This window comes from Coregonus clupeaformis, unplaced genomic scaffold, assembly GCF_020615455.1.
Source record: "Coregonus clupeaformis isolate EN_2021a unplaced genomic scaffold, ASM2061545v1 scaf1669, whole genome shotgun sequence".
NCBI classification, from domain to species: domain Eukaryota; kingdom Metazoa; phylum Chordata; class Actinopteri; order Salmoniformes; family Salmonidae; genus Coregonus; species Coregonus clupeaformis.
In genome coordinates, this window is record NW_025535123.1 from 78,049 (window position 1) to 96,626 (window position 18,578).

General features: G+C 42.8%; 1 pseudogene; it reads right to left on the minus strand.

Annotated features, from left to right (window-relative positions):
- Positions 1-235: 235 nt before the first annotated feature.
- LOC123487348 lies at positions 236-14,726 on the minus strand (annotated as a pseudogene).
- Positions 14,727-18,578: the final 3,852 nt, after the last annotated feature.

The following is an 18,578-nucleotide window of genomic DNA, read 5'->3' on the forward strand; positions in this document are numbered from 1 at the left end:
CTGTTACCGTGGGTTACACAATACAATAATATCAATGGTCAATGATATTAACAGTAAATCAATATTTACTTTCCCCCCCCTCTCTCAATACACACTTCTAAAAATAGCTTTATAACATTTAGACTACTTTTACTTCAACACCTGTATAAGTTTTTTTTTCTTAAAGAACAAGTGTAAAAACATCTACAAAATACAACTTGAACATGTAAAAAAAGCATTTCTGCTGAAAAAAATCTAAGCTTGAATATACAACAGAACAACAAATTCCATTCCTTTATTAGAAAAATTAGCATAGCGATATATATAAATATTATTACAAAATATATACAGTGTCTTCCTTAGAAATGTACATATTTTCTCACTCATCCACCAACTCGTTGCTATGGCTCACGTCACTTCAACGCGCTCTCCAATGTCTCCAGGTCCACCGTCGGAATCGTCGCGACTTCAAAGAAAACCCTGTTGGCAAAAAAATAGATATTAATTGAAAGTAATCACTTACAAATGTAATCCCCCCCCCCACCACACGTTTCCATTTGTGCTATATCCAATAGAAACCTAGGTGAATGCTTTTTTTGTGTGTGTGTGGGGGGGCAGCTCACTGCTGTTTCATTGACACCAGCGTCAACATAGAAGTGACTGCAACAAGTATGGCAAAACGAGGAGGGGTGATGGCCTACCCATTTGAACGTTGGCTCCTTGCACAACGCACATTTCCCTCTGTCCACTTTTCAACCTCCTTAATTGTCTCCAGCACCAAACCAGTCTACATGTGTGAAAACAGTGAGTTTATATGATCTCTGCGACATCCCAGGGAAGGATTAAAAAGGAAAAAACTGACGTTCAAAAACTTAAAACAAGTTTCTAGGGATTGTATTTTCTTGCTCACCGCAACTCTCATAGGTTTTGAAAAATCACCGTCTTTAAAATGTTTTAACTTTTGATGTCATCGGGTACAACATTTTTAACTTGATATTTTTCTCTCCTATACGTAGAAATGCGCCATGTTACCATATGTAGACACTGGTATCGTGCTGGAGATAATGAACATCAGGTTGAAGTGGTGGAATTTAGAATGGTCCACACACGCGCACAGTCGTGAAGGCGCCTCTTCCCCCTCAGGAGGTTGGGCCCTCAAATCCTCAAAGAGTTCTACAGCTGTACCGTTGAGAGCATCTTGATTGGCTGCATCAGTGCTTGGTATGGCAATAGCTCCGCCCTCGATCGCATGGCGCTACAGAAGGAGGTGCGGACAGCCCAGCACATCACTGGGGCCGAGCTCCCTGCCATCCAGGACCTCTATACCAGGCGGTGTGAAAAGGAAGGCACGGAAAATTAAACCATCCAAACCATAGACTGTTCTCTCTACTTCCGCACAGCAGGCGGTACATCAAGTCTGACACCAACAGGCTCCTGAACAGCTTCTATCCCCAAGTCATAAGACTGATAAATAGCCATCTATGTAAATAGCACAACAAAATGGCTACATGGGCTGAGTTGACCCTTGTATTCTATTCAGATTTTTGCACCGTCTATGCACACTCACAGGGCCCTACACACACTGATACTCCCAACACACAGACAAACACACGCTTCCTCATCTATAAGCCATCTGTGTTGGACTTTGTTGATTAGTCCAAGATGGCAGTTGGTTTGATCACAAGTTCAAAGCAGACAGTCTTAAAAATGCTCTCTAGTCTAGGTCCATTAATGCGGAAGAGTTCTCATTATAATAAATCAAATAACTTAGCTGGTAGCTACTAATCAAAAACAAATTGCCTACTACAAGGACTCCTCCCTCATCATCTGTGGGTTAAAAGCGTTTGCGCTTGAACTTGTTGGGCTATTTCTGTCTATGTCCTTGTTACAAACCCCTCTGGCTAAGACCTGTCACAACTGTCGGTTGTAAACTAACCTCTGCTTCAGGGCCATCAATGCTCAAAAGGTCTTTCAACATCATAAGTCAAATAACTTGAAAATTAAAAAACAAATTCACAACACTTCACTCCTCATATGACCTGTAGGAGTTATTCCAAACGGTGTATATAAACCCTAGATTGCTGACGCTACATATTGGCCAATGAGAGGCTTTGAAGCCACCCGTCGGCCATATTGGCACTCCCCAGTAGGAGCAGTCCTCCATAGGAATTAATGGAATTCTACAGTATTTCAATGAAATGTTTCAAGGGGAAAAAAATTGCAGGTGTTTAAGTATTTGTATTTTTTGTAGTGGGGACAGTAAAATTCGTAGTCTCCCCCCAAAAATTATACTTTTCATTTTTATGTTTAACTCGCGTGATATAATTTTTAAAAGTATGCATTAAAAGGTGTCTAACATAATAAATGTGGCAAAAACAAATGTAGACATTAATAAATGCATTTCTATAGCTTCCAAAAATATATATATTATGCCAAGATGGAGGTGTGGTGGTTTCAACACAGCACCCCCTATCACCCCGTGTAGCTCAGTTGGTAGAGCATGGCGCTTGCAATGCCAGGATTGTGGGTTCGTTTCCCATGGGGGGCCAGTATGAAAAATGTATGCACTCACTAACTGTAAGTCACTCTGGATAAGAGCATCTGCTAAATGACTAAAATGTCAATAGCAGCATATACATACATATACACATATATATATATATATATATATATATATCTCATTGGTTATTCCTCACGAAAACAAAACAAAACATGATTTTGGGGATTTTCACAACATTTTATCCATAGAATAGTCCTTTGGAGGAAGGATTGTTGACATGTATTTGACATTTGTATCAGAAAAACATAAAAGTTCGAATACATGTGGCTTTTTGGCCAGACATTTGTAGGTGCTAAAGCAAAATATGGTGTCATATGAAGTTTTACAGCTTTCGCTGTAACACAAGTCGTATTTTTATTTCAATTTCTGAATATTGAAAATACAATTTTGGATTTGGCAATTTTTCTCAATATATTGTTGAGCATAATATACTCTACGGCAGTTTCAACCGCTGGCCCATTTTTTTCTTGAGTGGATGGTCAGGGGGTCGGAACATAATTAAAAGTAATTTGACCGCAAGAAGCCCAAACAGATATAATATTGAACTAAAACAATAATTTCAAACCATGCTTACATTTGTATAAGATAACATACATTCGGAAAGCACTCAGACCACTTGACTTTTTCCACATTGTTACGTTACAGCCTTATTCAAAAATGGATTAAATAAAAAATCCTCAATCTACACACAATACCCCAGAATGACAAAGCAAAAAAAAAGGTTTAGAAATTTTGGCAAATGTATGAATAATAAAAAACTGAAATTCCTTATTTACATAATTCAGACCCTTTGCTATGAGACTCGAAATTAAGCTCAGGTGCATCCTGTTTCTCTCATTCTTCTCTGCAGATCTTCTCAAGCTCTGTCAGGTTGGATGGGGAGCATTGATGCACAGCTATTTTCAGGTCTCTCCAGAGAGGTTTGATCGGGTTCAAGTCCGGGCTCTGGCCGGGCCACTCAAGGACATTCAGAGAATTGTCCCGAAGCCACTTCTGCGTTGTCTTGGCTGTGTGCTTATGGTCGTTGTTCTGTTGGAAGGTGAACCTTAGCCCCAGTCTGAGGTCCCGACCGCTCTGGAGCAGGTTTTCAACAAGGATCTCCCTGTACGTTGCTCCATTCATCTTTCCCTCGATCCTGACTAGTCTCCCAGTCCATGCAGCTGAAAAACATCCCCACAGCATGATGCTGCCACCACCATGCTTCACCGTAGGGATGGTGCCAGGTTTCCTCCAGACGTGACGCTTGGCATTCAGGCCAAAGAGTTCAATCTTTGTTTCATCAGACCAGAGAATCTTGTTTCTCATGGTCAGTGTCCTTTAGGTGCCTTTTGACAAACGCTAAGCGAGTTGTCATGTCCCTTTTACGGAAGAGTGGCTTCCATCTGGCCACTCCACCATAAAGGCCTGATTGGTAAAGTGCTGCAGAGATGGGAGAACCTTCCAGAAAGAAAACCATCTCCACAGAGGAACTCTAGAGCTCTGTCAGAGTGACCATCGGGTTCTTGGTCACCTCCCTGACCAAGGCCCTTCTCCCCCGATTGCTCAGTTTGGACGGGCGGCCAGCTCTAGGAAGAGTCTTGGTGGTTCCAAACTTTTTCCATTTAAGAATGATGGAGGTCACCGTGTTCTTGGGGACCTTCAATTCTGCAGACATGTTTTGGTACCCTTCCCCAGATCTGTACCTCGACACAATCCTGTCTCGGAGCTCTACGGACAATTCCTTTGACCGCATGGCTTGGTTTTTGCTCTGACATGCACTGTCAACTGTGGGACCTTATATAGACAGGTGTGTGCCTTTCCAAATCATGTCCAATCAATTGAATTTACCACATGTGGACTCCAATCAAGTTATGGAAACAGGATGAACCTAAGCTCAATTTCGAGTCTCATAGCAAGCAAAGGGTCTGAATATGTGTGTAAATAAGATATCTGTTTTTTCTACATTAGCAAACATTTCTAAAACCCTGTTTTCGCTTTGTCATTATGGGATATTGTGTGTAGATTGATGAGGAAAAACATTTAAATCAATTTTAGAATAAGGCTGTAATGTAACAAAACGTGGAAAAAGTCAAGGGGTCTAAACATTTTCCCAATGCACTGTATATCTCTATTATGTGCGGGAATACTTTGTAACAGAATTCAAAAAAAAAAATTTATCACTTGGAGCTGATTTGCTGGTGTTTTTACAAGTCAGAAAACTTGAGGGTGAGGGGCATATTCAAGTTCCAGGGTGGGATCTCTGCTACTTTTAGAATTATGATCCAATTTGTAAGCATTACCAAAAGAGTGAATGTGAAAATGGATTCAAAATGGTCATCCTCTGCTGGTGATTTGCAGGATGTGCAATGATACAAGTAAAAGGAGGGCTGTGATTGGTTACATTGCCTACTATGCCAATTTCGCAGTATAAAATGGGCCATAACTTTAAAGCTAGCAGAGATCCCACAGTGGGACTTTGATATGCCTGTGGAGTATATTATGGTCAACAACATATAGAAACATTTGACAAATCAAAACTACTTGTGGTCCTCTGTAGCTCAGCTGGTAGAGCACGGCGCTTGTAACGCCAAGGTAGTGGGTTTGATCCCCGGGACCACCCATACACACCAATGTATGCACGCATGACTGTAAGTCGCTTTGGATAAAAGCGTCTGCTAAATGGCATATTATTTATTTATTTTACTTTCAATATTCTTGATTACATTTTTCAATATTCCTAAATGAAATGTACGGAAATTGTTATAAAAAAATAAAAACTAATATTACAGAGCAAGCGGCTCCATACTGTTTAATCGGCTTCATGACACCAATGTTTGCTTTGTAGCTCTTACAGATTAAACAGTATGGAGTCTTAAAGGAAGCCTGGCTAAGGCCAAAATGTCACAAATACTCCAACTTCAATTAATTTCTCAATTATGCTTTTAGATACAAAACATCAAATATGTCAACAATCCTTCCTCCAAAGGACCATTCTATGGATCACAATGTGAAAAATCACTTTTTTTGTTTTTTTGTTGTGATGAATCACCCGTAGCCAACCTGGGTTAAAGGGAAAGGAAAGGAAAGGAAAGGGGGATATCTAGTCAAGTTGTACAACTGAATGCATTCAACTGAAAATGTGTATTTCGCATTTAACCAAAGTGTTTGACTTGCGCTCTATGAACTTTTGGAGCCATTTCATTTTAGCTCCATTGTACAAACTACTTCAAGCACAGCTCATGTTCTTTTTTTTAGTATTTGACAGATTAAAAAATAAATACAAAATCTAACATTTATGCAGTCAATCTCTACTCATACCTCATTTTATTTTGAACGCGATCGAAGCCTGAGAGCTGAGGCTAACCTGAAGGACAGTACACTTACTTGTGCGATAACTGCAATACCTAGTTTATACAGTACACCTACTTGTGAGAGTACTTGCTGCGGACGGCCAGGAGTTTGTCGTCTGGAGGGGAGGTGAGCATGGAGTGAAGCTTCCGGACGACAGGGGCCAGCTCTGACACACCGTACCCAGAGTGGAAAACCAGGATGGGGGACTGGAGGACAGGGGACAGAGGTGTGGGTGATTAAATACAGACTATAATGTAAAGTATTCCCAGCCCCTCTCTACCCAGAGTATGGGGGACTGGAGTGGGACTGTAAGATGTCAGACAAGGCAGTGAAGGACCAGGGAACGTTTTCAGACTATAAAACAGGTATTGGCTCATTGATTTCAGTATGGGGTGTGTAATAAATTCATAAGGCAGAGCAGAAAGTGGAGAACGGGAGACCGACATAGAAATACACTGAGTGGACATATGAGTGGTATACTCTGTGTGTGTGTAGAAACTCACCCATCCTCCCAGCTCCTTGGTGACTAGAGCCAGCAGCAGACAGGCTGAGGCCAGCAATGATCCTCTCTCTGGGACCAGATCCATTTCCTGGAGACTCAGCTCACACACGTACCGTGCCAGGGTTAGAGTGTCCATACTGGCACTCACACACTGGAGAGATGGAGAGAGACATGGAATACACACACTGGACAGAGAGAGAGACAGAGAGAGAGAGAGACAGACAGACAGAGAGACAGACAGAGAGACAGACAGAGAGACAGACAGAGACATGGAATACACACATGCTGCAGACAAGAGGATAAACATACATCCAACTCACAGGAGGTTGGTGGCACCTTAATTAGGGAGGACAGGCTCATAGTAATTGCTGGAATGGAATAAATGGAATGGTAATGAACTCAAACACATGGTTTCCAGGTGTTTGATACCATTCCATTCCCTCCATTCCAGACTAGAGGCAGAGAGACTCGCTCTCTCTCTCTCTCACACACACACTCAGATAATGGATGTTTAAATAAGATCTTTGAAAACTAACAATCAACAAAATAAAAGCTAGACAGACAGTCAGAGAATCTAAAAATGTAAAGAAATTATTCATTCAGGAGTATTTTTTTATGGCATGGGGCCCCCATTGATTTTATCATGTTTGAGTCACTCAGATAGCACAAATGTGTAGAATTGCAGGAAATCTGCTTTGAAACGGCTATATTTTATCGCTGCGGCCAACAGGAGGGCCTCTAAAATGTTCAGTCGGCCATCACACCATTGGCCACGCCCCCACCCACCACCATTTTGATCCAGGAAAAAACCCTGCCCGTGTACCTTGGCGTATCGCCTGAGGAAGCGGTAGGGGACGGGGATGTTGATGTCGAACCCCAGCGCCTGCAGGATGTTTGTCTCCATAGCGATAAGCTCCTCCCTCTTGTACGCATCGTCACAGACGTACAGGAAGTCGTCCACACAGGGCGGACAGCGCTCCTGACGGAGGGAGAGAGACAGAGGATTGTGGGTAAGAGAAAGAGTATTGCACAAACAGAGAGAAAGAGGAGAGCCCAAGTGAGAGGACAACTCTAACCCCTCCCTACATCCGTCCCTCACCTCTCCTACCGCTAACCGGACAGGTAGTGTGCGCTCAATATTCCTCATCTCAAACTTGGACGCTATGAGCATGGCTGTAGACCCTATGAGCTGTAGACTCTCTCTGTTGACCGGAGCAGTGGACAGGTAGTGGTCCGTCACCTTCACAGCCAGATACAGGGTCTCATGGTTCAGCTCAAAGTTCTTCTGGAAAACACACAGAAACATGGTGTCAACAAACACACGTTCTCCAGCGCACACACACACACACACACACACACACACAGAACCACAGAGTGGCAACACATACACTTCTCAACTTCACTCCTATTTTAATTGTCTGTACTATGGGCATACTGCATTGTAGAGTATTATTGTAGCAGCAAATAGCATTGTAGAGTATTATTGTAGCAGCAAGTAGCATTGTAGCAGCAAGTAGGGCTGTGGTGGTCACAACATTTCGTCAGCCGGTGATTGTCAAGCAAATAACTGCCGGCCTCTCGGTAATTGATTGTCAATTAACATAAACACATTTAGCATCTCCTGGCTTCCACACATAGCCTACAAGCCACTGATGCAGACGCTTGGAACATTTACATTTACATTATTTATTTTATTATAAATCCATTATTTATTTTTAGACAGGTCTAAAGAAGCATGATATGAAGAAAATGTAGTCTATTTCAGAAGAACAGAATAGCATACTCTGAGTTGTCCTTATGTTAGGTCCTGATGTGGCTATGCCATATGGCTGTGGGCTACACTAGTTCATTTAGCAGACAAGATTTGCTTAGAATTCCGTGACATTATTTTATAGTATGAAGAATACAACTGAACAAAGCTGAATAAAATAAAGGATATTTTCTCCAAATGATTTGAGGGTGTGCGCACCTGCGTGCTATTCTGTGTTGAGCGGTTAACAAAGAATAGGTACTCCTATATGCTTAATTTAGAGTTATTTATGTAACTTTAGTTGTTCTACAAACATTGGGCTATATGTTTAGATTTTTAATACATTGTAAGGCTGCATGATGCGACTAATGATGATTTGAAAAAAGTCGCTTGAAAGGCCTGAGCTCTGCTTTGTTTTTTGCGCAGGCTGTACACACTTCATCAGTCTTTCATTCACAATTTGACAAGCACTTGATAATGCCTAGAATTTCACGGCGGCATCCCCTTTGTGTGGCCTTAATGCACCCTTAATAAATCCATGACTTTTGCGGCCTGTGGCCGGTGCCCTTCTCCCTGAGTGCTGCGCTCTCCGAATCACCTCTCACTCACGTGATCGGGTCTTTCTCACAGGCAACTGCGCGCGTCCTTATCCAATTCCGAGGCGCATATTGAAGATATTGGAAGAACTGTCCACATTTACTTTTCGTCAGCCAACAAGATGAGTAGGCCTAACGAACAGCAAAAGCACTAGCCTGTCAATCTACTATCCCCCATAGTACAAAAGTCGACCTGTTCTATTCTGTGCAACAAATAAATATTCCAAAGATAGTCTGGGACAGTTGTGGGATGCGATAGATCCCAAAGTAATACAATCACTAGCATCAAAAAACCTGTTTTACACAATGTGGCTGACGCAACAGATCAGAACGTTTAGCTTAAAAATGTTGATAAACTATTAGGCTATTTCTTCACATTATAAGTGCAGCAATGCACACATGGCAGTAGGCTATAAGCAGGAATGTTCCATTGGCAGGAAAACAACATTCTCCAAAGTGACCACAAATGCGATTATTTATGTAATGTTTTTATTATAAAAAGGGGCATTTTTATGGTGAAAATTATTTTCCCCAAACTTGAAACGTATGCGCTGCTTATGTATGCCAGTTAGGCTCTAAACCCCTTGTAAAGCGGATTAATGTGCTTAATTCTAAGATGTTTTTTGGCCACTTTAGTTGTGATATAAACCTTTTCAATACATATAGGCCTATGGGCTAGGCCATGATGTGCTCGACTATGATTAGAAAAAGTCGCAAAAAAAGGCTATTTCTTAAGCTGGGCATCATTCACAAGTGATAGTCTGATGGGTGACAATATTAGCCTATCCTTGACTTAATCTTGTCTTTACATATACTAAATAAAAAAATATATATATATATATATATATATATATATATATATATATGAAATTTGTTTTGATTTAGAATGGACCATTATCATGCACCTGTCTCGAAACAGGGGCAGCGGGGAAAAAAATACATGTCATCTATGCACTTAAATAACAAATGGAGGACGCTTTTCCTGTGGTTCATTTTCATGCCAGCCAGGTAGGCTGTACTCCTGTTGTAAAGAGAAGCAATGTGCTTAATATTCGGAAAGTTGAGAAATAAATATAGTAGGCCTAGCCTATAGAAAGCTGATGGGATCCTCCTCTTCTTAAGAGGCCATCAAAACTCTGTTTTCTCACGCAATTTCATAGTCTATAGAAATGTTGCACAACATGAGCTCATGGGCTCTCATGAAGTGTTTGATTACATTTGCATTGATGTCAGAGTGATTAGAGGGACAATAGAGTGCTGAGTACCAGGCAGTTAGCGAGTTTGGTAGGCTACTAATGACCGTCAGCAGCATCAGAGCTTGGAGAAACCTAATTACCGTGACTAAACGGTCACGTGGTGTGGCGGTAACACGGTCACCGCAACAGTCCTAGTAGCAAGTATACTGGTTTCCTGACCTGCACCTCGACCAGCCAGTCCACCAGGATGGACCTCATCAGCGTTCAGACTGGGCTGGATGGACATATAGTCAGACAGGATGAACTTCTCCTCTCTGGCTTTGAGGTAGTCAAAAATCTCTTTGGCGTACTCAGCCGTCAGAGTGGGGTCATCCAGGTGCTGGGTGTCTATATCAAACTTCTCAGGGATCTGAAAGAGGGAAGGAAGGAGGGAGGAAGAGAGAAAGAGAAGTGTGATATTTGGGTAAAGCCCTAAAAATGGTCAAAGACTCCAGCCACCCTAGTCAAACTGTTCTCTCTGCTATCGCACGGCAAGCGATACCGGTGCGCCAAGTCTAGGTCCAAAAGGCTTCTTAACAGCTTCTACCCCCAAGCCGTAAGAGCCCTGAACATCTAATCAAATGGCTACCCAGACTATTTGCATTGCCCCTCCCCCCACCCCCCATTTTACACTGCTGCTACTCTCTGTTTATTGTCTATGCATAGTCGCTTTACCTCTACCCACATGTACATATTACCTCGACTAACCCGCACATTGACTCTGTACCGGTACCCCCTGTATAAAGCCTCGCTACTGTTGTTTTACAGCTGCTCTTTAATTTTTTTTTTTTTTTACTTAACACTTATTTTTCTTAAATCTGCATTGTTTGTTAAGGGCTTGTAAGTAAGCATTTCACTGTAAGGTGAACTATCTGTTGTATTCAGCGCATGTGACTAATAAAGTTTGATTTCATTTACAAAGAGCTATACAGAACAGTGCTAGATTATGCTAAATTGAGTTCCATTTATTCCTGTCTGTCTCCATTTAGAGCCCACCGATGTGACAATAGACTGTGGTGCCCCATTAGCCTACCTGTGGTCTCTGAAGGTGGGGGGTAACTCTCTAGGTGGAACAGCCCCCACCACCACCAGCTCTTCCACTGGGGTTTCCTCCTCCTGACTCTCTGAGCTCACTGATTCAGACCTGGAAAGGGGAGACGGGTAGGTATAGGGTTTAACAGCGTTTTGATTTCACATTTTAGTCATTTAGCAGACGTTCTTATCCCGAGCAGTCAGTCAGTGCCTATAAGGCAGTCATTGCAAGCAAAACATCCCTCAATAAAGGCAGGGAAAGTTAAAGTGTTTTGATGTATTGCTGTGATGTGGAATGTTATGCATCTATTGTATTGATGACCTTAAAAAAAAAAAGTCAATTAAATGGACGAAAAAGTTCTATCATATCGCAATAAGAGATGTGTGAGTGATCAAGGAATTTAGTATCAGGACAGGCATTTTTCATTGCCCCCATCACAAGCATCATAAACATATACAATGACTCCTTCCCTTTTTAAAATGTGGCCCCCCCTTGCTCTCTATTCTCTCTCACACTCACAGAAAAACAACTACAGCATTCTTCACAGCCCATCATATCAAAGGGCAAGGTACAAGACTGTTCTACTACTGAATAAAATAGACCACCACAACATCAACACAGTCTGGGTACATTCACCCCCACAACATAAATGACAGTACAGAATGGATGGACAGATTTTTTTGATTTTATTTTAACAACAACATAACAGATGGCGCGGGGGGTATGGGTCTATAAAAATGAGTTACTTACTTTTTTAGGTTGGCTTCGTTCTTGTCTGACACAGTAGTGGTGGTCTTCTTCTGTGTCTTCTTAAGGGAGTTCTTCTTCTTGGTTCCTGGCAGGCTGATGTGGACCTTGTGTGCCTGGAATTTCAGTAGAGCCAAGGGGAGAGCAGAGAGAGTCAACCCCACAGTCTCTTCATACTGTGCAGATAGGGCAGAATATTAACTTGTGATAGATAGGCCTGTGCGTCGCGCAATTCATAAGTTTGACACCAATCCCCTATTGGCATAATAAAAATAGCAGAGACAGAACTTTTAAGTTCTTGTTTCTCAAGTTGAGATCTACCCCACCCTACACCCAACTGTCAGACAAGACTGTCCGTAGTAAACCCCCAAAACCTGGTGGAAGACTCTGGTAGAGAGTCTCTGCCACTCCCCAGGAGACTCATTCAGACCCTGTTCTGTTGCCCACACCCTGTAACAGTGGTGTATTCATTCAGACCAAGACCGTAGCAAACAGTTTCAAAAATGTTAATGCAACTGAAAACATTTACTCCAACTGGAAACCTTTTTGCGACGAAAACAAGTTTCTATTGGACAAATTCAGGTTAGTCCCTCCCAGTTTAATTAGGTTCCGTTTGGTTCCTAGTGAATACACTCCAGATAGATCGACTGAAAGAAGACAGGATAGACTTACATTGGTGATGTCTACGAAGGCAGTCCTCTTCTTAGGGGCTCCTTGGGGAGAGGAGGAAACCCTCTTGACCTGGGGGCCTTCCTCCTAAAACACACAAGAGATGTGTTATTTGATATGGAGTTATGCAATGAAGAGTGATAGCAAGACACCATTGAGGTTAGTTTAGTTAGCGCAGGACTAGTGGTTTCATTGAGAGATGAGAGGGGTTAAGTTGACCAGCAGATATCAGACACCCCACAACTTCTTGAAAGTGAGTCCATGCGATATTCCCCGGCAACACAGACAAACATTTTAGCTAGCTTACCCCAAACTGATGTACCTAGCTATGCCATCCATGATGGGAATACATATTTTGTCTGGTAACAAAGCTAGATACAGAGCCGAACAATACAAAAAAAGAAAACCGTCAAAAAGCAGAGGTGGCCAACGCTCCTCCTGGAGAGATAGTTAGCTACTGGGTTGTGCACATTTTTGCTCCAGCCCTACTACAAACACCTCCTTTGGCCGCCATTCCTTCCAGTTCTCGGCTGCTAATGACTGGAACGAACTGCAAAAATCTCTGAAGCTGGAGACTTATCTCCCCCACTAACTTTAAGCATCAGTTGTCAGAGCAGCTTACCGATCACTGCACCTGTACACAGCCCATCTGAAATTAGCCTACCCAACTACCTCATCCCCATATTGTTATTTATTTTGCTCATTTGCACCCCAGTATCTCTATTTGCCCATCTTCTTCTGCAGATCCATCACTCCAGTGTTAATAGTAAATTGTAATTGTTTTGCACTATTGCCTTACCTCCATAACTTACTACATTTGCACACACTGTATATAGATTTTATATTGTGTTATTGACTGTATGTTTTGTTTTATCCCATGTGTAACTCTGTTGCTGTTGTTTTTAAAATCGCACTGCTTTGCTTTATCTTGGCCAGGTCGCAGTTGTAAATGAGAACTTGTTCTCAACTGGCTTACCTGGTTAACTAAAATAAAAAATAAAAACCATCCCTAATCAAAAGTGTGAGGCTAGTATTAGTCAACTTACCTGATTCTCCATCCCTTTGTCATGTAGGTTGGGTATTTTATTGCCAGCAGTGACACTAGGTTTCTTCCCCCTGGGAAAAGGCATGACTGCAGCTTGGAGGTTTCACCAAATGGGTTTCCAGACAGTCAGTGGTTGTATCCTGCAAGAGAAAACAGAAAATTTGCCTGCGGTAAAAAAAAAATTATGTGAGGGCCTGTTTCTGTGATCTTCAAAGCATAATAACTTGTTAACTGGCAAATGAATGAACAGCTACCTGGGCTTGAGGAGCCGAGATCTCCTCTGACTCCCAGGATCCTTCAATTCAAAGTCCCATTAACCAGCTGTGCAAACGTTGTCGTCAAAACACGTTCGGTACTCACCAAAATATGGAGTTTCGCAGAGCAACTATCGTCATTAATTAATTAAGTTCAGCACGGTATGTACTTCCCAACAAAATACAAATAAAATCAATGATCTTTCGGGATACTGTACTGCTGCTGGATCAGCCGACCTGTGCGTGGCCGTAATTACGTTTACATTTTAGTCACTTAGCAGACGCTCTTCTCCAGCGCGACTTCCAGTTAGTGCATACATTTTTCATACTGGCCCCCGTGGGAATCGAACCCACAACCCTGGCGTTGCAAGCACCATGCTCTACCAACTGAGTTACAGGAGGACTGTAATGAGTGATTATATTGGAGGTGCAGGAGGTGGATTTGGGCATGTGCACTTCGTCAAAAACAATAGATAACTGATTTAGACACTTAAAAAAAAAAATACATACCGTTCATAACCGCAGTACCTACGATAGTTGCTCTGCGAAACTCCATATTTTGATGCGTACTGTACCGATTCTATTTTAACGTTATAACTTTTGCAGAGTTGGTTAACGGGACTTTGAATAGAAGGATCCCGGGCATCAGAGGAACTCTCGTCTCCTCATACCCAGGTAGGTACTGGTTCAACAGGCAATATGTTTGTATTGCAAACAGAAAACATAAATTGTGTTGAAGGATCTAACGTTAACGTTGGTTAGCTTACTTGCTCAAACGCTAACTAGCCTACTGCGCAAAGGGTACTTCTGCACATGACTGCACGTGAAACCGACTGGCATGACTTCGAAAGAGTAGCACGCTATCTAGTGAGAAAACTAACTTATCCGTCCAAGAAAACAAGATCTTACCTTATCGTATTTTCCGTACGGTCAAAGTTTGTTGCAAAAGTTTCTAAGCCAAAAATACAATATGCAACACAGGTCGAATGGTCCAGACGGTGAGCTAAACAAAAGTGCGAGCAGACTGCGTCCAAACACCATGCGAGCGGTGCTGATTGGCTGACATTTGTCGCTAGTTAGCCTATCAGCGCTCAGCTACGATGCCGTTGTTAGGGGGGCGGGGTCTTTAGAATTTTCAAACTTCTTAGCAACCAATGGGAGTTCGCGGTGTTTGTTTACGTCATTGCGTTTTCATACGGAATTTTGAAGTAGTAAACGGCACGGAGGTGTTTCCTGGAGCGTTTGTGAGAATTCTACAAACTGTTTTTTGCTTTCTTTCACAAGATCTGAAAATAACAGTTTCATGATGCGATTTCATTTGCACATTCTACATGACTTTAGCAAGCTATAGCTTTACAACTGTCAAAAAAGTTAAACCCTCTGTCTTGAAACAAGTCCTCGACCTTTCTGTAATGGATCCAATCTTTGCCATGGCCAAGCTGGTTTTAAAGAACTGTTTAAACAGTCTATCTGCTAATTGGAAGTGAAATTCATATGGTTGGGTTACAAAAAGTCCCTAGGATTCTGTAACTAATTGGCAGGCCCCTTTTTTCATTTGCTAGAGTACAATAAAATGGAATGATAATGTTGTATTTGAAGAAAAAAACTCACCACTCTATAACAGGGGGTGTCAAACTCATTTTTCCCCCAGGAGCGCCACATGTGGTCTTTAAGGATACTCCCTGACTGTGTGTGTAGTGATTATTACCGAGCTGGACAGTCAAGAAACTGTATGAATATACATTTTAGTCATTTAGCAGACGCTCTTATCCAGAGCAACTTACAGTTAGTGAGTGCTTACATTTTCATACTGGCCCCCCGTGGGAATCGAACCCACAACCCTGGCGTTGCAAGCGCCATTCTCTACCAACTGAGCTACACGGGGCCCTAGGTCCATTATCATTTCTACACAGTTTCGATTTAGTCATTTTAAAGTATATTTTACTCAAACCACCCCCGGGCCCGATTGTACCCATTTGTGGGCCATATGTTTGACAACCCTGCTCTTCTTCTTCTTCTGTGGATTTTATATGGCGGTTGGCAACCAACTTTAAGGTGCATTACCGCCACCAACTGGACTGGAGTGTGGAACAGTAATAATAATATACACTTCCTCATTCCCCTCTACTCCCACATGAGCTGGTACCCAGAGGAACATCACAAATACCCCATCTGTTTCACCCTATACAAACACTGCAAAACCTCATACCATACATCCTGTCTGCTCCGAGACACACATTAATTTAAACTCATCAGTGCTGCACAGGAGTCAGAGCAGATGACTACCCTGTCTGGCCACACCTCCTCCACCCACTCTTCATCCAATAGTATGGCCAACAACTCCCGTTGTGTAAACAGATAAATGATCCGTTACTCTTTTCGTCACTGCCACCTTAAACTCAGAAACACTGAAAGCTGCTCCTGTCCTCCCTGTTTTAGGGTCCTTAGATCCATCTGTGAATATATTCAAGAAAGCATAGCATTGTGTTCTTAAATGTTCACTTACAACTGAATCTACTCCTTCCTCAACATCTCTTACCCTCTCAAGCAACCTTAGATATGGTTGCTTGAGAGGTTTGCCGAGAGGTTTGCCGAGAGGTTTGCCTGAGAGGTTTGCCGAGAGGTTTGCTTGAGAGGTTTGCCGACGAAATAGTCTGATGTGATTTCAACAGGCTTCTGGTTGCGACGACCACGAAGATCCATCTGCCAGCCCGGCCCGCTAGCACACGCAAACTACAACTGTGCTCCCTGCTAGCTGTGCTGAAGCACCAATTTGAACTGCTCTCGGACTCACATATTGCTGTTCACTGGACCTTATGATCACTCAGCTGCACAGCTGATGCCTGCTGGACTGTTCCTTTACACGGTACCCTGTCCTGTTTATTCTGTTTAGTCTTTAGCCCAAACGTTATCGCTATTTCCAGTTGTGTCTTAGCTCTCTCTAATAACACGTGACTGCTTTATGCCTCTCTCCCGTGTCAATTATGCCTTGCCTATTGCTGTTTGGGTTAGTTCTTATTATACAATTTCAATGTAGAACCCCTAGTCCCTCTCAAACTGTCTCATATAGTTCCTTTGTTCCCCCCCCCATACAAGCCGAGACCGGCTCAATCGATGCCTCCAATGACGCTATCTCTTTCATTGTTACCCAACGCTTAGGGTTACCTGAACTGTACTCATATCCTTCCATATCCTTTTCTGTACATAATGCCCTGAATCTTTTCTACAACGCCCGGAGAACTGCCCCCCTTTATTCTATGTACCCAACGCACTAGAAGACCAGTTCTTAAAGCCTTTAGTCGTATCCTTATTCTACTCCTCCTCTGTTCCTCTGGTGATGTAGAGGCTAACCCAGGCCCTGCAGCCCCCAGTATCACTCCTACTCCCCAGGAGCTATCATTTGTTGACTTCTGTAACCGTAAAAGTCTTGGTTTTCTGCACATAAATATCAGAAGCCTCCTTCCTAAGTTTGAGTTATTCACTGCGTTAGCACACTCCGCCAACCCTGATGTTCTAGCAGTGTCTGAATCCTGGCTTAGGAAGGCCACCAAAAATTCTGAAATTTCCATCCCCAACTATAACATTTTCCGTCTAGATAGAACTGCCAAAGGGGGTGGAGTTGCAATCTACTGTAGAGATAGCCTGCAGAGCTCCATCATACTATCCAGGTCTGTGCCCAAACAGTTTGAGCTTTTAGTTCTAAAAATCCACCTTTCCAGAAATAAATCTCTCACTGTTGCCGCTTGCTACAGACCCCCCTCAGCCCCCAGCTGTGCCCTGGACACCATATGTGAACTGATTGCCCCCATCTATCCTCAGAGTTCGTACTGCTTGGTGACCTAAATTGGGATATGCTTAATACCCCAGCCATCCTACAATCCAAGCTAGATGCCCTCAACCTCACGCAAATTATCAACGAACCTACCAGGTACAACCCTAAATCCGTAAACATGGGTACCCTCATAGATATCATCCTGACTAACTTACCCTCTAAATACACCTCCGCTGTCTTCAACCAGGATCTCAGCGATCACTGCCTTATTGCCTGCGTCCGTAACGGGTCCGCGGTCAAACGACCACCCCTCATCACTGTCAAACGCTCCCAAAAACACTTCAGCGAGCAGGCCTTCCTAATTGACCTGACCCAGGTATCCTGGATGGATATAGATCTCATTCCGTCAGTAGAGGATGCCCCCGTGATATGCAACTTTTCAGGGAAGTTAGGAACCAATATACACAAGCAGTTAGGAAAGCAAAGGCTAACTTTTTCAAACAGAAATTTGCATCCTGTAGCACTAACTCCAAAAAGTTTTGGGACACTGTAAAGTCCATGGAAAATAAGAGCACTTCCTCCCAGCTGCCCACTGCACTGAGGCTAGGAAACACTATCACCACCGATAAATCTACAATAATCGAGAATTTCAACAAGCATTTTGCTACGGCTGGCCATGCTTTCCACCTGGCTACCACTACCCCGGCCACCAGCTCTGCACCCTCCGCTGCAACTTGCCCATGCCCCCCCGCTTCTCCTTCACACAAATCCAGACAGCTGATGTTCTAAAAGAGCTGCAAAATCTGGACCCCTACAAATCATCTGGACTAGACAATCTGGACCCTTTCTTTCTAAAACTAGCCGCCGAAATTGTCGCAACCCCTATTACTAGCCTGTTCAACCTCTCTTTCGTAACGTCTGAGATCCCCAGAGATTGGAAAGCTGCCGCGGTCATCCCCCTCTTCAAAGGGGGTGACACTCTAGATCCAAACTGTTACAGACCCATATCCATCCTGCCCTGCCTTTCAAAAGTTTTTGAAAGCCAAGTCAACAAACAGATCACCAACCATTTCGAATCCCACCGTACCTTCTCCGCTATGCAATCC